The sequence below is a fragment of the Pristiophorus japonicus genome, chromosome 14 (genome assembly GCF_044704955.1).
Source record: "Pristiophorus japonicus isolate sPriJap1 chromosome 14, sPriJap1.hap1, whole genome shotgun sequence".
NCBI lineage: Eukaryota > Metazoa > Chordata > Chondrichthyes > Pristiophoridae > Pristiophorus > Pristiophorus japonicus.
The window spans coordinates 174,478,199-174,498,114 of NC_091990.1; the positions used below are offsets into that span (position 1 = coordinate 174,478,199).

At 47.6% G+C, this 19,916-nt stretch overlaps 1 protein-coding gene across 1 annotated transcript in view; it reads left to right on the forward strand.

Moving 5' to 3' along the window:
* Positions 1-18,435: 18,435 nt before the first annotated feature.
* The window catches only part of LOC139280239 (cytosolic 5'-nucleotidase 1A), a 96,136-nt gene continuing 94,655 nt past the window's right edge, over positions 18,436-19,916 (forward strand). Inside the window, exon 1 of the mRNA XM_070899867.1 lies at positions 18,436-18,496. The gene's annotated coding sequence lies outside the window, so the exon portion shown is untranslated. The remainder of the gene's footprint in view (positions 18,497-19,916) is intronic.

Here is a 19,916-nt window from a genome sequence, read left to right on the forward strand (position 1 = left end):
GCTTTCGGTGGCAGCCTCCTTGGTGAATCGAAGACACCAGAGACAGTGCTCCTGAGCAAAGTTACTGCAGGAGAAGTGCTCCCTGAATACCCGCGGGCTAGACTTTCCACTCTGATCGCTATCGCCCCAAAATGGGCGATATATCCAGCCTTAGTGCTTTTTTTATTTTTCAGGATCGCTGGAATGTCGCCCATTTTAAAAACCGCTAGTTTCGCCTTTTTCATTTGGGTGATAGCCTTAGCGATGTGAAATGGGCCTTAGCGACGTATTCAGTTGTGCAAGGCTGGCGTCCATAGCAACGGCCGTTCTGCACATGTGGGGTTTTTTTTCAGGCAAAGAACTTTTCCTCCGGGGGTTGACAGAGAGAACAGGGGATCTGGGGCTAAAGCCTCCACTTTTGTGCCTATCGCCCAAAAATTAGCGTTATTTCCGGCATGGGCAGTAAAAAAGGGTTTTCAGACCGTCGGCTTCTCGTTCATTCTCAAAGCACCTAGTCTCCATTTTTGAAAATGGGCGTTAACATGAGCGATATGAAATGGGCGATAGCGTTAAATCTCGCTGACCTTCTGCCTTCTGTAAAGTGTGGCCGTCCTTAGCAACGGCATGGCAACGCTCGATTCCCGCGATTCAGGAGATCAAGGGTCATCATGACATGTGCAGAAGAGGAGACAGAGAGGGAGCTCAGAGGGACTGAAGGCGTGTCTGGGTGTGGTGTGGCTGCTTTGGGAGGAAGGCGGGAGACTTTAGAGCTTCACAGCAAGTAGGCAAACAAAAATTAGCTGTTACCAGCCACATATTTGCCTGAATTTGGCCCATAACGGAGAGAGAGAAGGAGGCATCACAGCACGCTGTGGAGACTGACGCTGGAGAGAGCAGTGAGGTGGGAGAGGAGCACATTGGAGGGTGCAAAAGAGCCAGGAGTTTCTCAGACGAGGCAAATGCCTTCCTCCTGCAGGAGGTCGAGTTACGCTGGGATGATTTGACACAGGGAGGGCATGGGAAGCCCACCCCAAAGGCCTACCAGAAGATATGGGCCGAGATAGCAGAGGTGGTCTCGTCGGCGACCAACGAGGTTCGTGAGGGCAACCAATGCATCAAACGATGGAACGACCTTGTGGGATCCGCAAGAGTAGGTAATACATTGATTTACATGTACATATGTATTTATATAATTTGATTTGTAACAGTCATGAGTGACTATCATCAGATGTGAGGTCTTTCACTTTTACCGGGAATGTTGTACTCAACGCTTGCTGTCACGGTGTACATCTTTAGGTAAAGAATGATCATTTTCATAATAATCATGATTACATCTGTTGGTTAAGTGTTGTATCAGTCCCTGTGACAGTACCAAGACATGATATCACGCAATGATCTCATGCCATGTCATCCTGTCACCTTTTACAGAAGAAGTTATCGATGATGAGGTACCTGCAGAACGGGGGGGCCACCAGTCCCCAGCAACATCACTGAGGTGGAGGAGCGTGTGCTCGCACTCGTGCGGAAGCCCCCCCGGACAGCCACGGACACATCTACAGACCCTGAAGTGATGCCACGTGAGTAAAGCTTACACCATTGCATGATGTGAAGTCAATAGATGCCACACCCACTCATATATGATAGATGAGTTCTAAAATTGTCATAGAAATAATGATGGCCTAATGAAGATCATTGCAATGCAAATGTGTTGATGGTCATGAAATGTGATGTCTGCGATGATTTTGAGAGCGGTGGTGCTTTTGTTGTGCATATGCTGTGTGTAGCGCTGGACTCACCTTGTGACCCTCGCACCCCCTTTTCCTCTAATAACCTAATTTGCGTTTTGCAGCTCAGCCAGCAACGTGTCCCAAGGCAAGACCACCGAGGCCAGAAGGTGGGGGCTTGGGGCCCTTACTCTCCGGACGATCCAACACCTGGTGCTGAGGAGCTCCGATTCTCGCCCGACAATCCGCTGGGTCTGTTCTCCATGGATGAGAGCGCAGCATTCAAGGAACCTGCATCGCCACGCTCCAGAAGCCATTCCACCCCAAGGTCATCTAGTGGTCCTCCGGTCATTTCTGCCTCCACTCTGGAGGTACCAAACCCAAGCACCTCACCACAGGGCACTACATTTGTTCCCAGGACGGTGCCGACCCCGCGGAGGTCACATGGACGTGGCAGGTCTGTTCCACGAGCGCCACATGAGAGCGGAGAGATGGTACAGTTGTCCAGGAGGACTGTAGACATTGGTGACCAGCTCATCGAAACATTGGGGGGGGCATATCCCGACAGCTGGCCACCATGACCGAGTACATTCCGTGGATGGCGCAGGCCCTGGATGCGATAGCCAGGAACACTGCTGCCACAGGCCTCCCAGTGGTCCCCGAGTGCGGCACTCCACCCCTAGGTTCCGCACCACCACTGTCAACTTCAGATGAGAGCAAGGACCAAGATCCTGCTTCTGCATCAAAGAATGTTGTCCCCTCGGCACCTCCCGCTCCCGTACCCGTGCAACCACCGCCTCTGCCTTCATCCCTCACAATGAGGCACTGCCTGAGGAGCTCCTCGGCCAGATGCCGTGGAGCGAGGAGGGAAAGGGGTAGAGATGGGGAAAAGAAGGAAAATAAGGTACATGTCCGCAGGTGATGGCTGTGTTATATCTCCATCTGGGTGTATGCAATTTGTTGTAATGTATGGGGGCTGGGGACCGCTCTCCTGCTTTGCCTTTGTATTCTGTGTTGCTGGACATGTTGAACATTTGATTGATGTCAATGGTGGAAAATGTGGGGTGTGGGCGGGGGTTGGGTGTTATTGCCTGTGATACTTAAGATTTCAGACCAATGTTGGTATTAAATGTTTTTTATTGAATATAACCTTGTTGCGCATTGTCTCAGATAACTGGACCGTTACGCACTGATGATTCCTTACATCAATCAACGTAAACTTTAACTGGCACCAAGTTGATGGGCGCCATTGATGTCTGAGCTGCACACACACAGCAGTGTGTCAGCGTTGTCACTGACATCAACGCTCTTTCAGGCAAATCGTTCAGATGTCAGCTCCTCACGTAAGAGTCCTGCAGCTATATAGCCACCATGGGCCCTTTCCTGTGGTCTAGAGGGGGTTGTGGGGTTGTGGGCATGGTTGTATAGCCAGCCTGATTGTCTGGCCCTAGGTCAGCGTCCAACCCCTCATCGTCCTCTTCCTCTCTCTCCTGAGGTGGAGCATCAGTGCCTTCTGGCAATTCTTGGCCCCTCATGATAGCCAGATTGTGCAGCATCGAGCACACGACCACGAATTTACCGACTTGCTCGGGGTTGTATTGTAGCTTCCCTCTTGAGTGGTCAAGACATCTGAAGTGCTGCTTAAGCACAGTTATTGTTTGGTGGCCCCATTGCATTGAAAGTATATTAGCGATTGATCAGAAGCAATGATTTCCTCACTAAAATACACCTGGAGTAAAGCCCCAATCTTCCAGAGTCTGAAAATATGTCTGTTGAGATGCTCACTTCACCTGAGAAGAACTCCAGAGTCAATGCAAACTCCCCCGAAGTTGAGGCAGCCTTTTGAATGAAGCGACCTGCAATTTTAAAAATGCCAGCCACACTGCTGGCGTTCATTCAGAACAATTCCATTTTTTCTGGGTGGTTTTTTGGGCGAGCGGTATTGTGGGTGATATGTGTGCAAGGTGGTGAAATTAATGGTGGGCAATCTCCTGGGCGTTAGTTTCGCAAAATGTGTTCTTTACGACAAAAAAAAGTGGGGGGGGGTGTGGGGGGGCGGTATAGGCGGTATTATTAAATTTCGGCGTTAATTCCGTGCGGTAAGTAACGCTGGGCGATATTATGGGTGTTGATTTCGCCCATTCTGATGATTTCGCCCAAAGAAAGTGGGCGGGCAGTAATATTTTTTCCCGGCATTAAGCGATAAGTTTCCTAAAAATGCCCGTCCGTTTCCATTTTGTGCCAAAATGGGCGATATATGGGCGTTATACGCCATTTCAGTGGTAAAATGGGCGTTAAGTGGATGTTAAGCATGCAAAAAAAGTGGAGGTTCTAGCCCCTGGTCCCCATCAATACATAATGAACCTTTCTTTTATTCTAGCCCCTGTTGGTTTATAAAATAAAATCTATCAGCCAACTGAAGTGAACTCCATTTCCTTCCTCATGGGATGATATACCCTAGTTCTGCTTCTACTTGTACAATGGACCAGAGGGGGGAAAAATCCATGATTAATATTAACCCTGACATTACAGCAATGTACTTGTATGTAACTTTTCTCATGTTATTTTAACTTGTATGAAATTAATTGTTGTCCTCTCCTGATAGCTATATTATGCAACATGCAGTACACCACAATGAACTCAGCGAACTGCTCAGAGTGGTTTTGTAGGTTGCCACCTGAGTGGTCCAGGCATCTGAAGTGCTACTTCAGAACTCCAATTGTCTTTTCGACGATATTGCCTGTGGCTAAATGGTTTTCATTGTAGCGCTTTTCGGCTTCTGTCTGGGGCTTACGCAGGGGGGGTGGGGTCATGAGCCAGCTGGCAAGGCCATATCCTTTATCCCCCAGCATCCAACCGTGACCTTGTGGCTGACTCTTAAACAGGTCAGACACAATGCTTTCACGCAAGATGTGCGCATCATGGATGCTGCCTGGAAAATTTGCATTTACTGACATGATTATTTGCTTGTGGAATGGAATCCCTTTCGGTTATGAAACATCTCTGCATCCGGTAAAGGTCCTCGCAGGGCGATGTGCGTACAGTCCTGCACCTTGGGGAAGTTTGCTGTTCGCGAGAAACCCATAGACCTCTCAGTTTCTGCCTCCCTGGTCATAGAGAAGCTTATGAAGTCCATCCTGCATGCGTAAAGGGCTTCAGTCACCTGTCGAATGCAGTAATGTGTGGCGTGCTGAGAGATACCGCAAATGTCGCCAGCTGAAGTCTCAAAGGAGCCTGATACATAGAAGGAAAGTGCCGCAGTAACCTTAACCTCAACGGGCAGTGCAGTCCTGATGGTGCTGGTAGGCTGCAGATCTCCCTTGATGAGCTGGCATATCTCACTGATGACCTACTTTCGGAAGCACAGCCTTCTAACGCACGTGTTATCGGACAAGTCCAGGTCTGATCGCTTATCCCTGTAAATGCATTGGGTGTAACGTTTCCTCCTCCTCAGCAGACTGCCACCTGTTTGATTGGGAACATAATGCGCTTCAATGAACTTTCTCCCATCTCTATTCTGCAGCATGTGATTAGTGATCAATACTGGTTGAGAAATTACAAGCCCTATCACTATAAATCGCTATAACGGCCCTTAATTTGTCCTCAGCAAATACAAATGCGATTAGATGATTGGCAAGAATCAAAAAGGTTCTTAAAACCACTCAGAAATTGATTCTCCTGACAAACACTTCAAGCAGCCTTTCAGCACAGATCGTCCTTGTAGTGAGTGCAACTTTTCTTCAGTGTCTTTTTGGGCCGGCAATCATTTGGGCGAAATGTGGGTGAAATGCTGAAAGTAGCGCTCGGTGATAATCTGGGACATAATCGGGCGCTAGTTTCCATTATAACCAGTATTCTGGGCCTTGCACAAGGATGACTTCATTTTTTTTTTTAAATAGGCCGGGCGATGCAGCTCATTCCTGTGTGCCGGAAGTTGGGCCGGCGATAAATGGGCGATAATCGTGTGCTAGTTTCCACTTTTCAGCAAATATGGGCGACAGCCTGAATCTCAGCGCTTATTCGGGCACTAAATGGGCGCTAATGTGCCGAAAGTCTAGCCCGCTGTGTATATGGCCGTCATCATTCTCCTCCCCCCAGCCCCCCCTCCTCTTCTGGGACCTGCTCCTGCTCTCTGCTGTTTTCTTTGCCGTTCCCCCCCCCCTCGAAGGCAGTCTTACCAGACCACCCATTGCTGCAGCCAAACTATCTGTGAGGGAGCCAAAAAAAAGTACACCAGCAAAATTCTCCTCTCTTTAGACAAAGCGAATTTTCCAAGCGTGATAAAAACAGACCAGAAAATGTCCAGAAGTTAACCAGCAGCTTGAAATGAGAACTGACGTGTAGAATGTTTCAGTATAAGGGGTGTCGCAGTTGTGGTGAGGAGGATTGGTTGGGCTGGGAGCTCTTTGTCTTTCTGTCATTGTTCATAGGTTTATGTGTAACCTTGAGGGCTGCTGACCGAGGGCCGTGTGGCTCTTTGTCGGCCGGCGCGGACACGATGGGCCGGAATGGCCTCCTTCTGCGCTGTAAATTCCTATGTTTCTATCTTTCTAAGTACTGCATGATCCCTTTAAATATGGCTGGTGAGGGAGGGGCTTCCTGCCGGTTAGCGGCATGCTGTGCAGCGGGAGTTCAGCATGTGGCGAGTGAGGCATTGGGGACGTTCGAAATTGAAAGCAGGTCCTGCAGGACCCTAATTTAAATACAATGGGGTAGAATTTCCGACGTCCCGGGTCCGTACGGAGTGTGTACGGACCCGGGAAGGCATCGGAAAAGCCGGTTTTCAGCGCACAATGCGCACGCGCTGAAAACCGTCTTTTCCGATCTGTCAAGCTGGAGCTAGATCTCGCGCATCTCGGGAGCGAGGACATTTGCTTGGGCAAGATTGTGGGATTTACCCATATCTTGGCCAGCAAATGTCCTCAAAATTCTTGCGCCTGATAAAAGCAGGGGCATAGCCTACTGTTACAGGCGTAAGAGTCTTAAAAACATATTGAAAACATGATTAAAATAACATTTTTTAAAAACATATTTATGTTAAAACCCTGGCCACGCAGATAATGTTATTTTAAACCCTAACCCTAACTTTAAAAAAAAAAATCGGCAATTTTTTTTCTTTAAAAAACATGTAGAATTTTAGAAACATAGAAACATAGAAAATAGGTGCAGGAGTAGGCCATTCGGTTCTTCGAGCCTGCACCACCATTCAATAAGATCATGGCTGATCATTCCCTCAGTACCCCTTTCCAGCTTTCTCTCCATACCCATTGATCCCTTTAGCCGTAAGGGCCATATCTAACTCCCTCTTGACTATATCCAATGAACTGGCATCAACAACTCTCTGCGGTAGGGAATTCCACAGGTTAACAACTCCCTAAGTGAAGAAGTTTCTATGTTTCTATGTTTAATTTCTATTGGTGTATTGTGTGAGGTGTTTTTAAATGTTTTATGTAGTGTTTGTGCGTTTTGGGGGTTTTCTCATTCATAGTAATAGGAGTTTCGTAACTTACGAATCTCCTATTACTATGAATGAGAAAATACTTACCTGTGATTGGGTGTCCAGGCACACGTGACTCCTGCGGACGTCCTGACATACACGTGCTGCGACGCGCAGTCACGAGAGGTCACCAGGCCAGGATCTCGAGTGGGCCCAGCAGCTTCAGGTAAATACGCACTTTATGTCCATTATTTAGTGCTTTGCCCGCGGGAAGTCCTCGAGAGGAATTTCTGCCCCAATATTCCGGGCTTTTAAATAATCCCGAAATGCGCTCCTGACGCCAGTGCATCCGCCTTATCCATTGTGGCAGTTGGCGCACTTCCAGCTGGAGATGTACGCAGGTATCCTGCCCGCCATATTCGGATTTCGGTAGGCCGGATAGCAACCGAAAGGCATGGGCTGTGCAGCCGAATTTCTAGGCCACAATGTCTCATTTTATGACTACTCCAAACAAAGGCACTAATCCTTGGATTGGAGTATGTTGCACAATATACAATGGATGGAGTTTGTTAGTTGGGCGGGATTGTTACATGTTGAGTCAGCTCCCACTGACCCCGGTTTCCATGCAGTTGTGTTGCGAAACAATTTGCAGATGACCAGTTCAACCAGTTTCTGTTTTCTGATAGATAATTTAGCTGATGATGCGATGTGATCATGGGTGAGGCTCAAAACTGGATGATGCAATGTTTGTTCAGTTTTGTTGTTCACATAAAATTGAGAGAGAGTCATCATCATCATATACAGTCCATCGGAATCGAGGAAGACTTACTTCCACTCTAAAAATGAGTCCTTAGGTGACTGAACAGTCCAATACGGGAACCACAGTCCCTGTCACAGGTGGGTCAGATAGTTGTTGAATGAAAGGGTGGGTGGGACAGATTTGCCGCACGCTCTTTCTGCTGCCTGCGCTTGGTTTCTGCACGCTCTCGGCGATGAGACTCGAGGTGCTCAGAGTCTTCCCGGATGCACTTCCTCCACTTAGGGCGGTCTTTGGCCAGGGACTCCCAGGTGTCGGTGGGGATGTTGCACTTTATCAGGGAGGCTTTCATCATTATCATAGGCGGTCCCTCGAAACGAGGATGACTTGCTTCCACACCAAAAAAGGACGAGTTCAGAGGTGTTTCAATGAATGACCCGAACTACATCCTGAAGGGTGGAAGATGCCTGTGCGTGGATTTTTTTTAACGTGGTGTGGCCGTTGCACACCAGCCCACCACACGTTGAAGTAATTTGGGCAGGCTCTCTATCATCCTCCATTCTTTGGTTGCCTGGAAGCAACCAAAGAATGGCTGTCAAATCTCAAGAGGCCTATAAAGTTGTTCGCCGACTTCTAGAGCAGCCGAAAGGGAGCAGAGTTTTTAAATGTTCCCAAGACATGGTGCTGGGAAGTTTAATCGATTACCATGATCAATTAAACTCCTTTCAGGTGATTGAACCCCCCCCCCCCTCTGCCTTCTATAGCGCGCAGGACATCAGAGATATTGTGTATGAAATAATCTCACGAGGCAGAGTACTGTAAGCTGGAACTAGTATGACCTTGGTCTCTTTATTATAACTCCAGAGTGCCTAAGCAACAAGACAGCAAGCCTTTTATACCAGCACAGCATGCGGTGTGGGTGACCCGTAGGACTCCCACAGTCCCGCCCTCTGGTGGCAACTATATATAACTACATACATAACATCACTCCCTCCAAAGTCTTTGATACAACTATTTACAGGTTGAGATGGTCGGGGGCCCTTTGCTCCCGGGTTGATCGTCTCAGTTCGAAGCTGGGCGTGGGTGAGCCGGTCAGGGCATCGCTGCACTGCGGTGCAGTGGCTCTGGCCGGACTGTCCCGGAAGACGGGTTCTTCGTCGTGGTTGGCAGCAGGGTCGATTGCTGGTTGTGTGTGTCGTGGTGGGTCGTCAATGTTGATGTCTTCTTCCGTTTGTTCCTGGTTGTCGGTGAAACGCAACCTGGTCTGATCACTATGCTTTCTGCACGTTTGGCCATTTGTCAATTTGACTACAAACACTCCACTCCCCTCCTTGGCCAAAACAGTGGCAGAACCTGGACCAGAGTTGAGCACAAACACCGGATCATTCACATCAATATCACGAGTACGACTAGGGCGAGCCTTGTCTTGAGGCTCCTCTTCATAAGAAATTCGGCGGGCAGGACCCCTATGAGCGAGTGGGGTCGTGTCCGATAAGCGAGCAGAATGCGAGACAAGCGGGTCTGCAAGGAGCCATCCGTCACTCGCTTCAGGCTTCTGCTTAATCGTTTGGACTGCCCACTCCGCTTGGCCGTTGGAGGCGGGCTTGAAAGGAGCAGACCTGACATGCTTGATGCCGTTGCAGGTCATGAACTCGCTGAACTCGGAGCTAGTGAAACCGGGTCCATTGTCACTGACAAGGACGTCGGGCAGGCCATGGGTGGCAAACATTGCCCTGAGGTTTTCAGTGGTGGCTGTGGACATGCTGGATGACATTATCACACATTCAATCCATTTAGAGTAGGCATCCACAACTGCGAGAAACATTTTCCCGAGCAAAGGACTGGCATAATCCACATGAATCCTGGACCATGGTTTGGAGGGCCATGATCACTGAAGAGATCGTAAAGTCTCTGCTTAAAGAATGGACTCAGTCGAGAATATTTTGTGGATTTTATGGGTTTTTCTGAGGGTACTTTCCCTGTGATGGGGTCACGCTGCGCAGATATGTTAGAAGGCTGGTTTGTTAAAACTCCAGAGACCGCATGGCAGTTAGGTGTGACAAAGAGCTGTCGGCCAGGAAGGGGGGCCACTTGACAAAGCCACTCTAATATGCAAAAGCATTTCTCACCTCCACCTCAGAAGGAAAGCAGAACATTGAACCCACTAGCCTGGCCAGCCAAAGAGGAGCCAGGTCTTTCCCAACACAAAGGCTGAGAGAGATGCCCAGACTAAGGGCCATCAGCCCAATACACATGGGTTGGATGGCCCATCACTGACTAAGTTCCCGTGCTTAGAAACAAAAGGATTTTAAAGGTTGGCGGGAAAGATAGGGGGCAGCAAGACTCCCATAAAGACATGGTCTTTCCACTTTATTTTTAGCTTGTCGCTTGTAGTGAAGCTTGTAGCTGGCAGCTTGCAGCTTGTATCTAGAAAGAGCTCTCTCTCGCTCTCGCTCCATCAAGATCGATGTATGAGAAGAAAGTAAGAAAGGAAGAGAGAGAGATCTTCTTCTTCTCCTTCTCGTTCTCGCGCCACCAAGGAGGAAGCCCAGTTCCGCAGGAGAAGAGCAATTGAGACCGGCTGCGTGTGGTGGTGAGCATGGTCGCGAGTGTCCCAAGCCAGTAACCAGATATCCCAGGCGAGCTGGGTGAGGTGTAAGGGCTCAGGGTTTTCTCAGAAGTGAAGCTTTTCAGTGTTATTCTGGGGAGGAAGCTTCGACTGGGCAATTCATTGGTAGGGGTGGAGTTAGAATCTGCCAGGGAATGACTGCATGTTACTCGGTCTCATTTCTGTACTGTATGTATGTTGTTTGTAACCTGGATTTTATTCCCCACCGAGACAGTGATTTCGTTTAGTAGTGCATGTTTTAGCCAGTGTATGTTAGACCAAATAAATATAAGTACGATTTTTCACCACAGCTTTCCTATCCGTCACTCAGTTCATTTACACTCTGAATAATAAATCCCGGGTCTAGAACTTTCGTAAGGCGGGTCGATTCGAACCGTCTATCTAGCAATTGGGCTAGGATCAAAACCGCTTACACCAGAGGCTCAGGGGAGTCTCCCTTGGCGCATTGCTCAGTTGTGAGTAACTGTAGCATTGGTGCACGCATGATTCAAGATCTGAGTCAATGCCGGGCCACCACACATGCGATCTTGCAATGGCCTTCATCATGACTATGCTTGAGTGTGTACTGTGGAGGTCGCATATACAGGTCTCCCTGCCTTTTTTTGGTAAAACTATGCGATTACCTCATAATAAGCAGTCAGACTGAATAGACATTTCATCTTTGTGGCGGTGAAAGACTTAAATTTGTCCTGCATTTCCCCGTGAATGGTTGACCAGTTCCCGCTTAGGACACAACTCTTTACTTGAGATAGCACCGGGTCCTGGCTGGTCCAGATTTTGATCTGGCGAGCTGTGACAGGTGACCCCATGCTTTCAAAAGCCTCCATGACCATTATCAAATCTGCGGGCTGTTCCATTTCAACCCCGGTGGTGTGTAGTGGAAGCCGGCTGAGTGCATCAGCACAGTTGTCGGTGCCTGGTCTGTGGCGAATAACATATTCGTATGTGGATAGTGTCAGTGTCCATCTTTGAATGCGGGCTGAAGCATTGGTGTTTATACCTTTGCTTTCAGAGAACAGTGAAATGAGCAGCTTGTGGTCAGTTTCGAGCTCAAATCGCAGGCCAAATAGGTATTGGTGCATTACCTGCATAAACGCATGCGAAGGCCTCTTTTTCAACCATACTATCGGCTCTTTCAGCCTTGTAAAGGCTCCTGGATGCATATGCAACCGGGTGGAGTACACAATCCCGATCCCGTACAATGAGGCATCACAAGCTAGCACTAATCATTTGCATGGACCATATAGTACAAGTAACTTATTAGAGCACAACAGGTTCCTAGCCTTCTCGAAGGTTGTCTCTTGAGATTTACCCCAAACCCAGTCATTACCCTGACGTAGCAACATGTGCAAAGGTTCTAACAACATGCTCAACCCAGGTAGAAAGTTACCAAAGTAATTGAGGAGTCCAAGGAATGAACGCAGCTCCATCACATTTGGGGTCTAGGTGCATTCTTGATGGCCTCTGTCTTGGAGTCCATGGGCCTGATCAGCTGCGATTTTCCTCCCCAAAAATTCAACCTCTGGCACCAGGAAAACATACTTGGAGCATTTCAGCCTGAGTCCCACTCTGTCCAGGCGACGCAGGACTTCTTCTAGGTTGTGTAGATGTTCTGTGGTGTCACGACCGGTGATCAGGATGTCGTCTTGGAATATGACAGACCTCATGACGGATTTTAGCAAGCTCTCCATGTTTCTTTGGAATATTGATGCAGCCGAATGAATCCCAAAGGGGCATCGGTGGTAAATAAACAGTCCCTTGTGCGTGTTAATGCACGTCAGCTTTTTCGAGGATTCAGCCAGCTCTTGAGTCACGTAGGCGGAGGTCAGGTCCAACTTGGAAAACAACTTCTCGCCCGCCAGCGTTGCAAATAGGTTGTCTGCCTTCGGTAGTGGGAACTGGTCCTGCAGCGAGACTCGGTTGATTGTCACCTTATAGTCCCCGCAAATTCGGACCGTGCCGTCGCTTTTCAAAACCGGGATGATGGGACTGGCCCATTCATTGAACTCGACAGGCGAAATGATTCCTTCACGTTGAAGTCGGTCCAGCTCGATCTTGACTTTCTCCCTCATCATATAAGGGACTGCCCGAGCCTTGTGATGGGCAGGCTGTGCATCCGGGACTAGGTGGATTTGCACCTTGGCTCCCGTGAAGTTGCCGATGCCTGGTTCAAATAGCGAGGGGAACTTGCTCAAGATTTGAGCGCACGAGGCATCATCCACTGATGACAAACAGCGGTGGGCCATTGCCTGGAACAATCCATAAGGATAAATCATGCACAGCTCCGTCATACGACAACTTCACAGCTGCACTTCCAATGACTAGAATGAGTTCCCTGGTGTAGGTACGAAGTTTTGCATTGACGGGGCTCAGTTTAGGCCTCTGAGCCTTGTTGACCCACAATTTTTCGAAAGCCTTCTGGCTCATTATTGACTGATTCACTCGCACCCGTGTCTAACTCCATAGATACTGGAACTCTATTTAGCTTTACTTCCAGCATGATAGGAGGGCTCTTAGTGGTGAAGGTGTGCACCCCATGCACTTCTTCCTTGGGTTGAGTTGCCTGTTCTGCGTGATCCTCGCCAGATCGATCATCCTCTGCCACATGGTGTGTCACAGCATGTCTGCACATTCGCTGGAGGTGCCCCATTGTTGCACAGCCTTTGCACACTTAGTGCTTGAATCGGCATTGATGGGCCCGATGATTGCCCCCGCAGCGCTAACAAGGTGCTAACGGATTCGCATTCACCCATGGTGGTGGACTCTGAGTCACTCCAGGTCTTATAGCAGAAGGCAAACTGGCCCAGCCAAGAGCAGTCCTACCTGCTGGCGATGTTTGTTTGTGTACAGTACTTGCTGGTCCCATTGAGCCTCGATGTTGAGAAGAGATCACTTTAGTGTTGTCGTCCGTGGACATGAATGCCTGGGCGATCGTGATGGCTCTGCTCAGGTCTAGGTTTTCAGCAGCCAGCAGTTTGCGAAGAATGACCTCGTGGCTGATTCCCAGCATGAAAAAGTCCCGCAGCATTTCCCCCAACGCAGCTCCGAATTCACAGGGCCCAGCAAGACATCTCAGGTCGGCAACAAATCCCGCCATGTCCTGGCTCACAGCGCGATGGTGCATGTAAAAACGACACCTGGCCATGAGGATGCTCTCCTTCGGTTTTAAGTGGTCGCGGACCAGCCTGCACAGCTCAGTGTATCCCTTCTGTGATGGTTTCGTTGAGGAGAGGAGATTCTTGATGAGTCCCTATATTTTGGACCCACAAACGGTGAGGAGGACAGCCTTGCGTTTAACGGCGTTGTTGGCTCCTTCCAGTCTGTTGGCCACGAAGTACTGGTGGAGGCCATCAACGAAATCTCCCTAATCTTCCCCTTCAACAAATCATTCTAAAATACCAATGGCAGCCATGGTCGCATGAAAGTTTGTACTTCATTACTCGTCGCCAGTTATTGTGTATGAAATAATTTCACGAGGCCGAGTACTGTAAGCTGAAACTAGTATGACCTTGGTCTCTTTATTATAACTCCAGAGTGCCTAAACAACAAGGTAGCAAGCCTTTTATACCAGCACAGCAGAAGGTGTGGGTGACCCGTAGGACTCCCGCAGTCATGCCCTCTGGTGGCAACTATATATAGCTACATACATAACAAGAGATACAGAGGCAATCATTGTGTGCAGGGTTGCTGAGGCACAAATGGCAGAAAAAAGGTGGTGTGATCTATTCCCGTCATTTAAAACTAATTATAAACGCCCGCCAAGATCCTTCCTTCTCCTCCTTGGTCTCTCCGTGTTCACTATGTTTGACCATCTTCCTCCAGCACCTGTTCAGCTCTGTGGGACTGCCCTTGCTTGGTTCCACCTGACCTGCCTGAATGATTCAAGTGCATTTCCAGCAATGTCTGCATTGCCCCCTCTGGAAATTCCCAAGGATCTTGCATGTTTCTACGACCCTCAATGCAATGCTGGTGAGAGTATAACTCCTGGTAGGACCACCCAAGCTAGACAGGCTGAAAGGCAGGAGCCAGACAAAAGGCAAAGCAGCTGTCCTCCTGATATGGGCTTGTGAGTCAGGCTAACGACCTGTCTACGTAAATCTGCCTTTCATTTTGGAAACAACCCATATCTGCTAAATGTAAGCCACTCTGCCCCTCAACCCACTGCTGCCAAAACCCCTTAATTTTGCTTTTGTCGCCTTGAGACTTGATATCTCCAATGTAGCAAATTGGATTCTGCTTGTGTTACCTGAACTGGATTCGTTTACAATTGTATATTTTGTTGGAATCCGTTATTAAGGAAATGGTAACAGGGCATTTAGAAAATCATAAAAGCACGTTGACTCTGCCTAATCATATTATGAAAGGCAAATTGTGTTTAACAAACTTATTAGAGTTTTTTGAGGATGCACCTAGCACAGTAGATAAAGGGGAACAAATAAATGTAGTATATTTGGATTTCCAAAAGGCATTCGATAAGGTGCCGCTTAAATGACTGTTATGTAAGATAATGGCTCATGGGGTTGGGGGAATATACTACAGTGGGAAGTCTGAAATCCGGAAATCTCGGGACCGAGGCCATTCCGGATTCCGAGTATTTCCGGATTTCGGAACGTCTTTGCCTGGGCTGAGGTGGGGTCAGGGAGTGGGGGGGGGGGGGGGGGGAGGGGAGGCAGGGTCGGGCTGCCGAGGTAAAGGGTGAGGTCGGGCCGCTAAAGACCGGGGTCAGATCGGGCCGGGGCGAGGTTGAGATGCCGAGGGCTTGGGCGAGGTAAGCTGTGAGGAGGACACAAAAAGTCTGCAGAGGGATATAGACAGGCTAAGTGAGTGGGCAAAACTCTGGCAGATGGAGTATAATATGGGAAAATGTGAGGTTATCCACTTTGGCAGAAAAAAATAGAAAAGCAAATTATAATTTAAATGGAGAAAAATTGCAAAGTGCTGTAGTACAGAGGGACCTGGGGGTCCTTGTGCATGAAACACAAAAAGTTAGTATGCAGGTACAGCAAGTAATCAGGAAGGCAAATGGAATGTTGGCCTTTATTGCAAAGGGGGATAGAGTATAAAAGCAGAGAAGTCCTGCTACAACTGTACGGGGTATTGGTAAGGCCACACCTGGAGTACTGCGTACAGTTTTGGTCTCTGTATTTAAGGAAGGATATACTTGCATTGGAGGCTGTTCCGAGAAAGTTCACTCGATTGATTCCGGAGATGAGGGAGTTGACTTATGAAGATAGGTTGAGTAAGTTGGGCCTATATTCATTGGAGTTCAGAAGAATGAGAGGTGATCGTATCGAAACATATAAGATAATGAGGGGGCTCGACAAGGTGGATGCAGAGAAGATATATCCACTCATAGGGGAAACTAAAACCAGGGGACATAGTCTTGAAATAAGGGGCTTCCCATTTAAAACTGAGATGAGGAGGAATTTCTTCTCTCAGAGGGTTGTAAATCTGTGGAATGCTCTGCCCCAGAGAGCTGTGGCGGCTGGGTCATTGAATATATTTAAGGCGGAGATCGACAGACTTTTGACCGATAATGGAATAAAAGGTTAGGGGAGCAGACAGGGAAGTGGAGCTGAGTCCATGATCAGAGCAGGAAAGGAGTTGAATGATCAGCCATGATCTTATTGAATGGTGGTGCAGGCTCGAAGGGCCGAATGGCCTACTCCTGCACCTATTTTCTATATTTCTATGTTTCTACATTGCCGAATCTAATTGGTGCAATTGGAATTTCTTTTGAAGTTGGAACTGGCGTAAATTGTCGGAGCAGAGCAGAGGATGCTTGAAGAACATAAGAAATAGGAGCAGGAGTAGGCCATTTGTCCCCTCAAGCCTGCTCCGCCAGTCAATAAGATCATGGCTGATCTGATCATGGTCTCAGCTCCACTTCCCTGCCCGCTCCCAATAAACCCTTTACTTATTGAATGGCGGAGCAGGCTCGAGGGGCCAGATGGCCTACTCCTGCTCCTATTTCTCATGTTCTTATGTAAACCCCACACTAACCTGTCCCACACTATTGTACTCCTATTAAACCCCACACTAACCTATCCAATATAATTGCACTAATATTAAACCCCATACTAACCTATCCAATATAATTGCACTAATATGAAGCCCCACACTAACCTATCCAATATAATTGCACTAATATTAACCCCCACACTAACCTATCCAATATAATTGCACTAATATTAAACCCCACACTAACCTATCCAATATAATTGCACTAATATTAACCCCCACACTAACCTATCCAATATAATTGCACTAATATTAACCCCCACACTAACCTATCCAATATAATTGCACTAATATTAACCCCCACACTAACCTATCCAATATAATTGCACTAATATTAACCCCCACACTGACCTATCCAATATAATTGCACTAATATTAACCCCCACACTGACCTATCCAATATAATTGCACTAATATTAACCCCCACACTGACCTATCCAATATAATTGCACTAATATTAACGCCCACACCGACCTATCCAATATAATTGCACTAATATTAACCCCCACACCAACCTATCCAATATAATTGTACTAATATTAACCCCCACACTAACCTATCCAATATAATTGCACTAATATTAACCCCCACACTGACCTATCCAATATAATTGCACTAATATTAACCCTCACACTGACCTATCCAATATAATTGCACTAATATTAACCCCCACACTGACCTATCCAATATAATTGCACTAATATTAACCCCCACACTGACCTATCCAATATAATTGCACTAATATTAACGCCCACACTAACCTATCCAATATAATTGCACTAATATTAACCCCCACACCAACCTATCCAATATAATTGTACTAATATTAACCCCCACACTAACCTATCCAATATAATTGCACTAATATTAACCCCCACACTGACCTATCCAATATAATTGCACTAATATTAACGCCCACACCAACCTATCCAATATAATTGCACTAATATTAACCCCCACACCAACCTATCCAATATAATTGTACTAATATTAACCCCCACACTAACCTATCCAATATAATTGCACTAATATTAACCCCCACACTGACCTATCCAAGATAATTGCACTAATATTAACCCCCACACTGACCTATCCAATATAATTGCACTAATATTAACCCCCACACTGACCTATCCAATATAATTGCACTAATATTAACCCCCACACTGACCTATCCAATATAATTGCACTAATATTAACCCCCACACTGACCTATCCAATATAATTGCACTAATATTAACGCCCACACTAACCTATCCAATATAATTGCACTAATATTAACCCCCACACTGACCTATCCAATATAATTGCACTAATATTAACCCCCACACTGACCTATCCAATATAATTGCACTAATATTAACGCCCACACTGACCTATCCAATATAATTGTACTAATATTAACCCCCACACTAGCCTATCCAATATAATTGCACTAATATTAACCCCCACACCAACCTATCCAATATAATTGTACTAATATTAACCCCCACACTAACCTATCCAATATAATTGCACTAATATTAACGCCCACACTGACCTATCCAATATAATTGTACTAATATTAACCCCCACACTGACCTATCCAATATAATTGCACTAATATTAACCCCCACACTGACCTATCCAATATAATTGCACTAATATTAACCCCCACACTAACCTATCCAATATAATTGCACTAATATTAACCCCCACACCGACCTATCCAATATAATTGCACTAATATTAACCCCCACACTGACCTATCCAATGTTGTGCATTGCCTGCTCTCTGGCGCCCCTGCTGGCTGTGCTCCCCGCCCTCCCCGGGCCGCCCGCGCGCTGCTCTCTGGGGAGTTGTAGTTTGTTTCGGGAGCGGCGTGCGTCGTGATTGGCGGAAAGCTGGGTGGTTTCCCGGCGGCCCGTGCGGCCGGCGCCTGCGCACTGAGGGCGTGCGGCGCTCGCGGGGTGAGTGCCCGGGGACTGGGGGGGGGGGGGGGGGCGGCGTGCGGGGGGTTGCCTAGCAACCGGGTGACTGGGGCCCTGTGCCCTGTGGGGCCTGCAGCAGCAGCAGCTGAGGGGGCTGGTGCTGTTCTGTTTGATGTTCTTTGATCATTTCGTTTCATAGTTGCTCTGCCTTCCTGATTGTTGTTTTTGAATGCTCTCCTAATCTTCATAGTCTCTGATCATGCATTCCCTTGCTCTCCATGGACATGAATGGCTGTAGAGTTTCTTGGCCTGTGGTTGCCACATTCACTAACCTGCTTTATATCAATCAGATTACATGGTGTTCAGGATTGGGATGTCATGTTTGCATGAAGGACTGTCAATTTGACACATCTACATAAAGGTCGCTTCTCGGCCTTTTGGCTAAGATCATGCGTAACTGACCTGACAGGGGAGAGTAACCACCATAACCCCGAGGTGGTTCTCCCTGGATCAGGAAGGTATATGTTTGCTTTTTTGGAAATAGGAGGTGTGTGGGGGACCTGATCCATCCACCTCCTATTTGCACGAACCTGGTGGGTGGGGTGGCTTGACCCATCCACCTCCACGGAGGTGTGTGGGGTGGCTTGACCCATCCACCTCCACGGAGGTGTGTGGGGTGGCTTGACCCATCCACCTCCATGGCACGAACCTGGTATTGCAGTACTTCCAGGAACGGTGCAGTGGCTCTATCTAGGCCTTTTGGCTAAGAGCATTGGCGCAGAGTGATCCTTGGCGTGTGCAAGGTGACCTCTGGCGTTTGTGATTTGACAAAGAATTGGAACGATTGGCCACGAATTTCAAAAAAAAAAAAAAAAAAATTTGCACGAACCTGGTATTGCAGTACTTCCAGGAACGGTGCAGTGGCTCTCGGCCTTTTGGCTAAGAGCATTGGCGCAGAGTGATCCTTGATGTGTGCAAGGTGACCTCTGGCGTTTGTGATTTGACAAAGAATTGGAAAGATTGGCAACGAATTAAAAAAAAATCTACATAAAGGTGGCAACTTCTTCGTTCTTTTCTTCAGAAAAAACTTCCTGTTGCCTCTCGCCTTTTGGGCATGTTTTTTTTTCTGTGGTTAAAAAGGCTGTACAGATGTAAGTAGTTGTTTTGTACTATTGCTTCAGATACTGCACGCCCCACTTCCTCCCCCCCCCCCCCCCCACTCCTGCTGTAAATGTATTACATTATTCTTTCAGTTTTATCATCTGCGAGGTTTGATAACATCATCATCATAGGCAGTCCCTCGGAATCGAGGAAGACTTGCTTCCACTCTTTATCATGAGTTGCTCAAGCGGCTCTACAGTACCAATGCGCTCGATTGTTCAGCCACCTAAGGACTCATTTTAAGTGTGGAAGCAAGTCTTCCTCGATTTCAAGGGACTGCCTATAATGATGATGATGA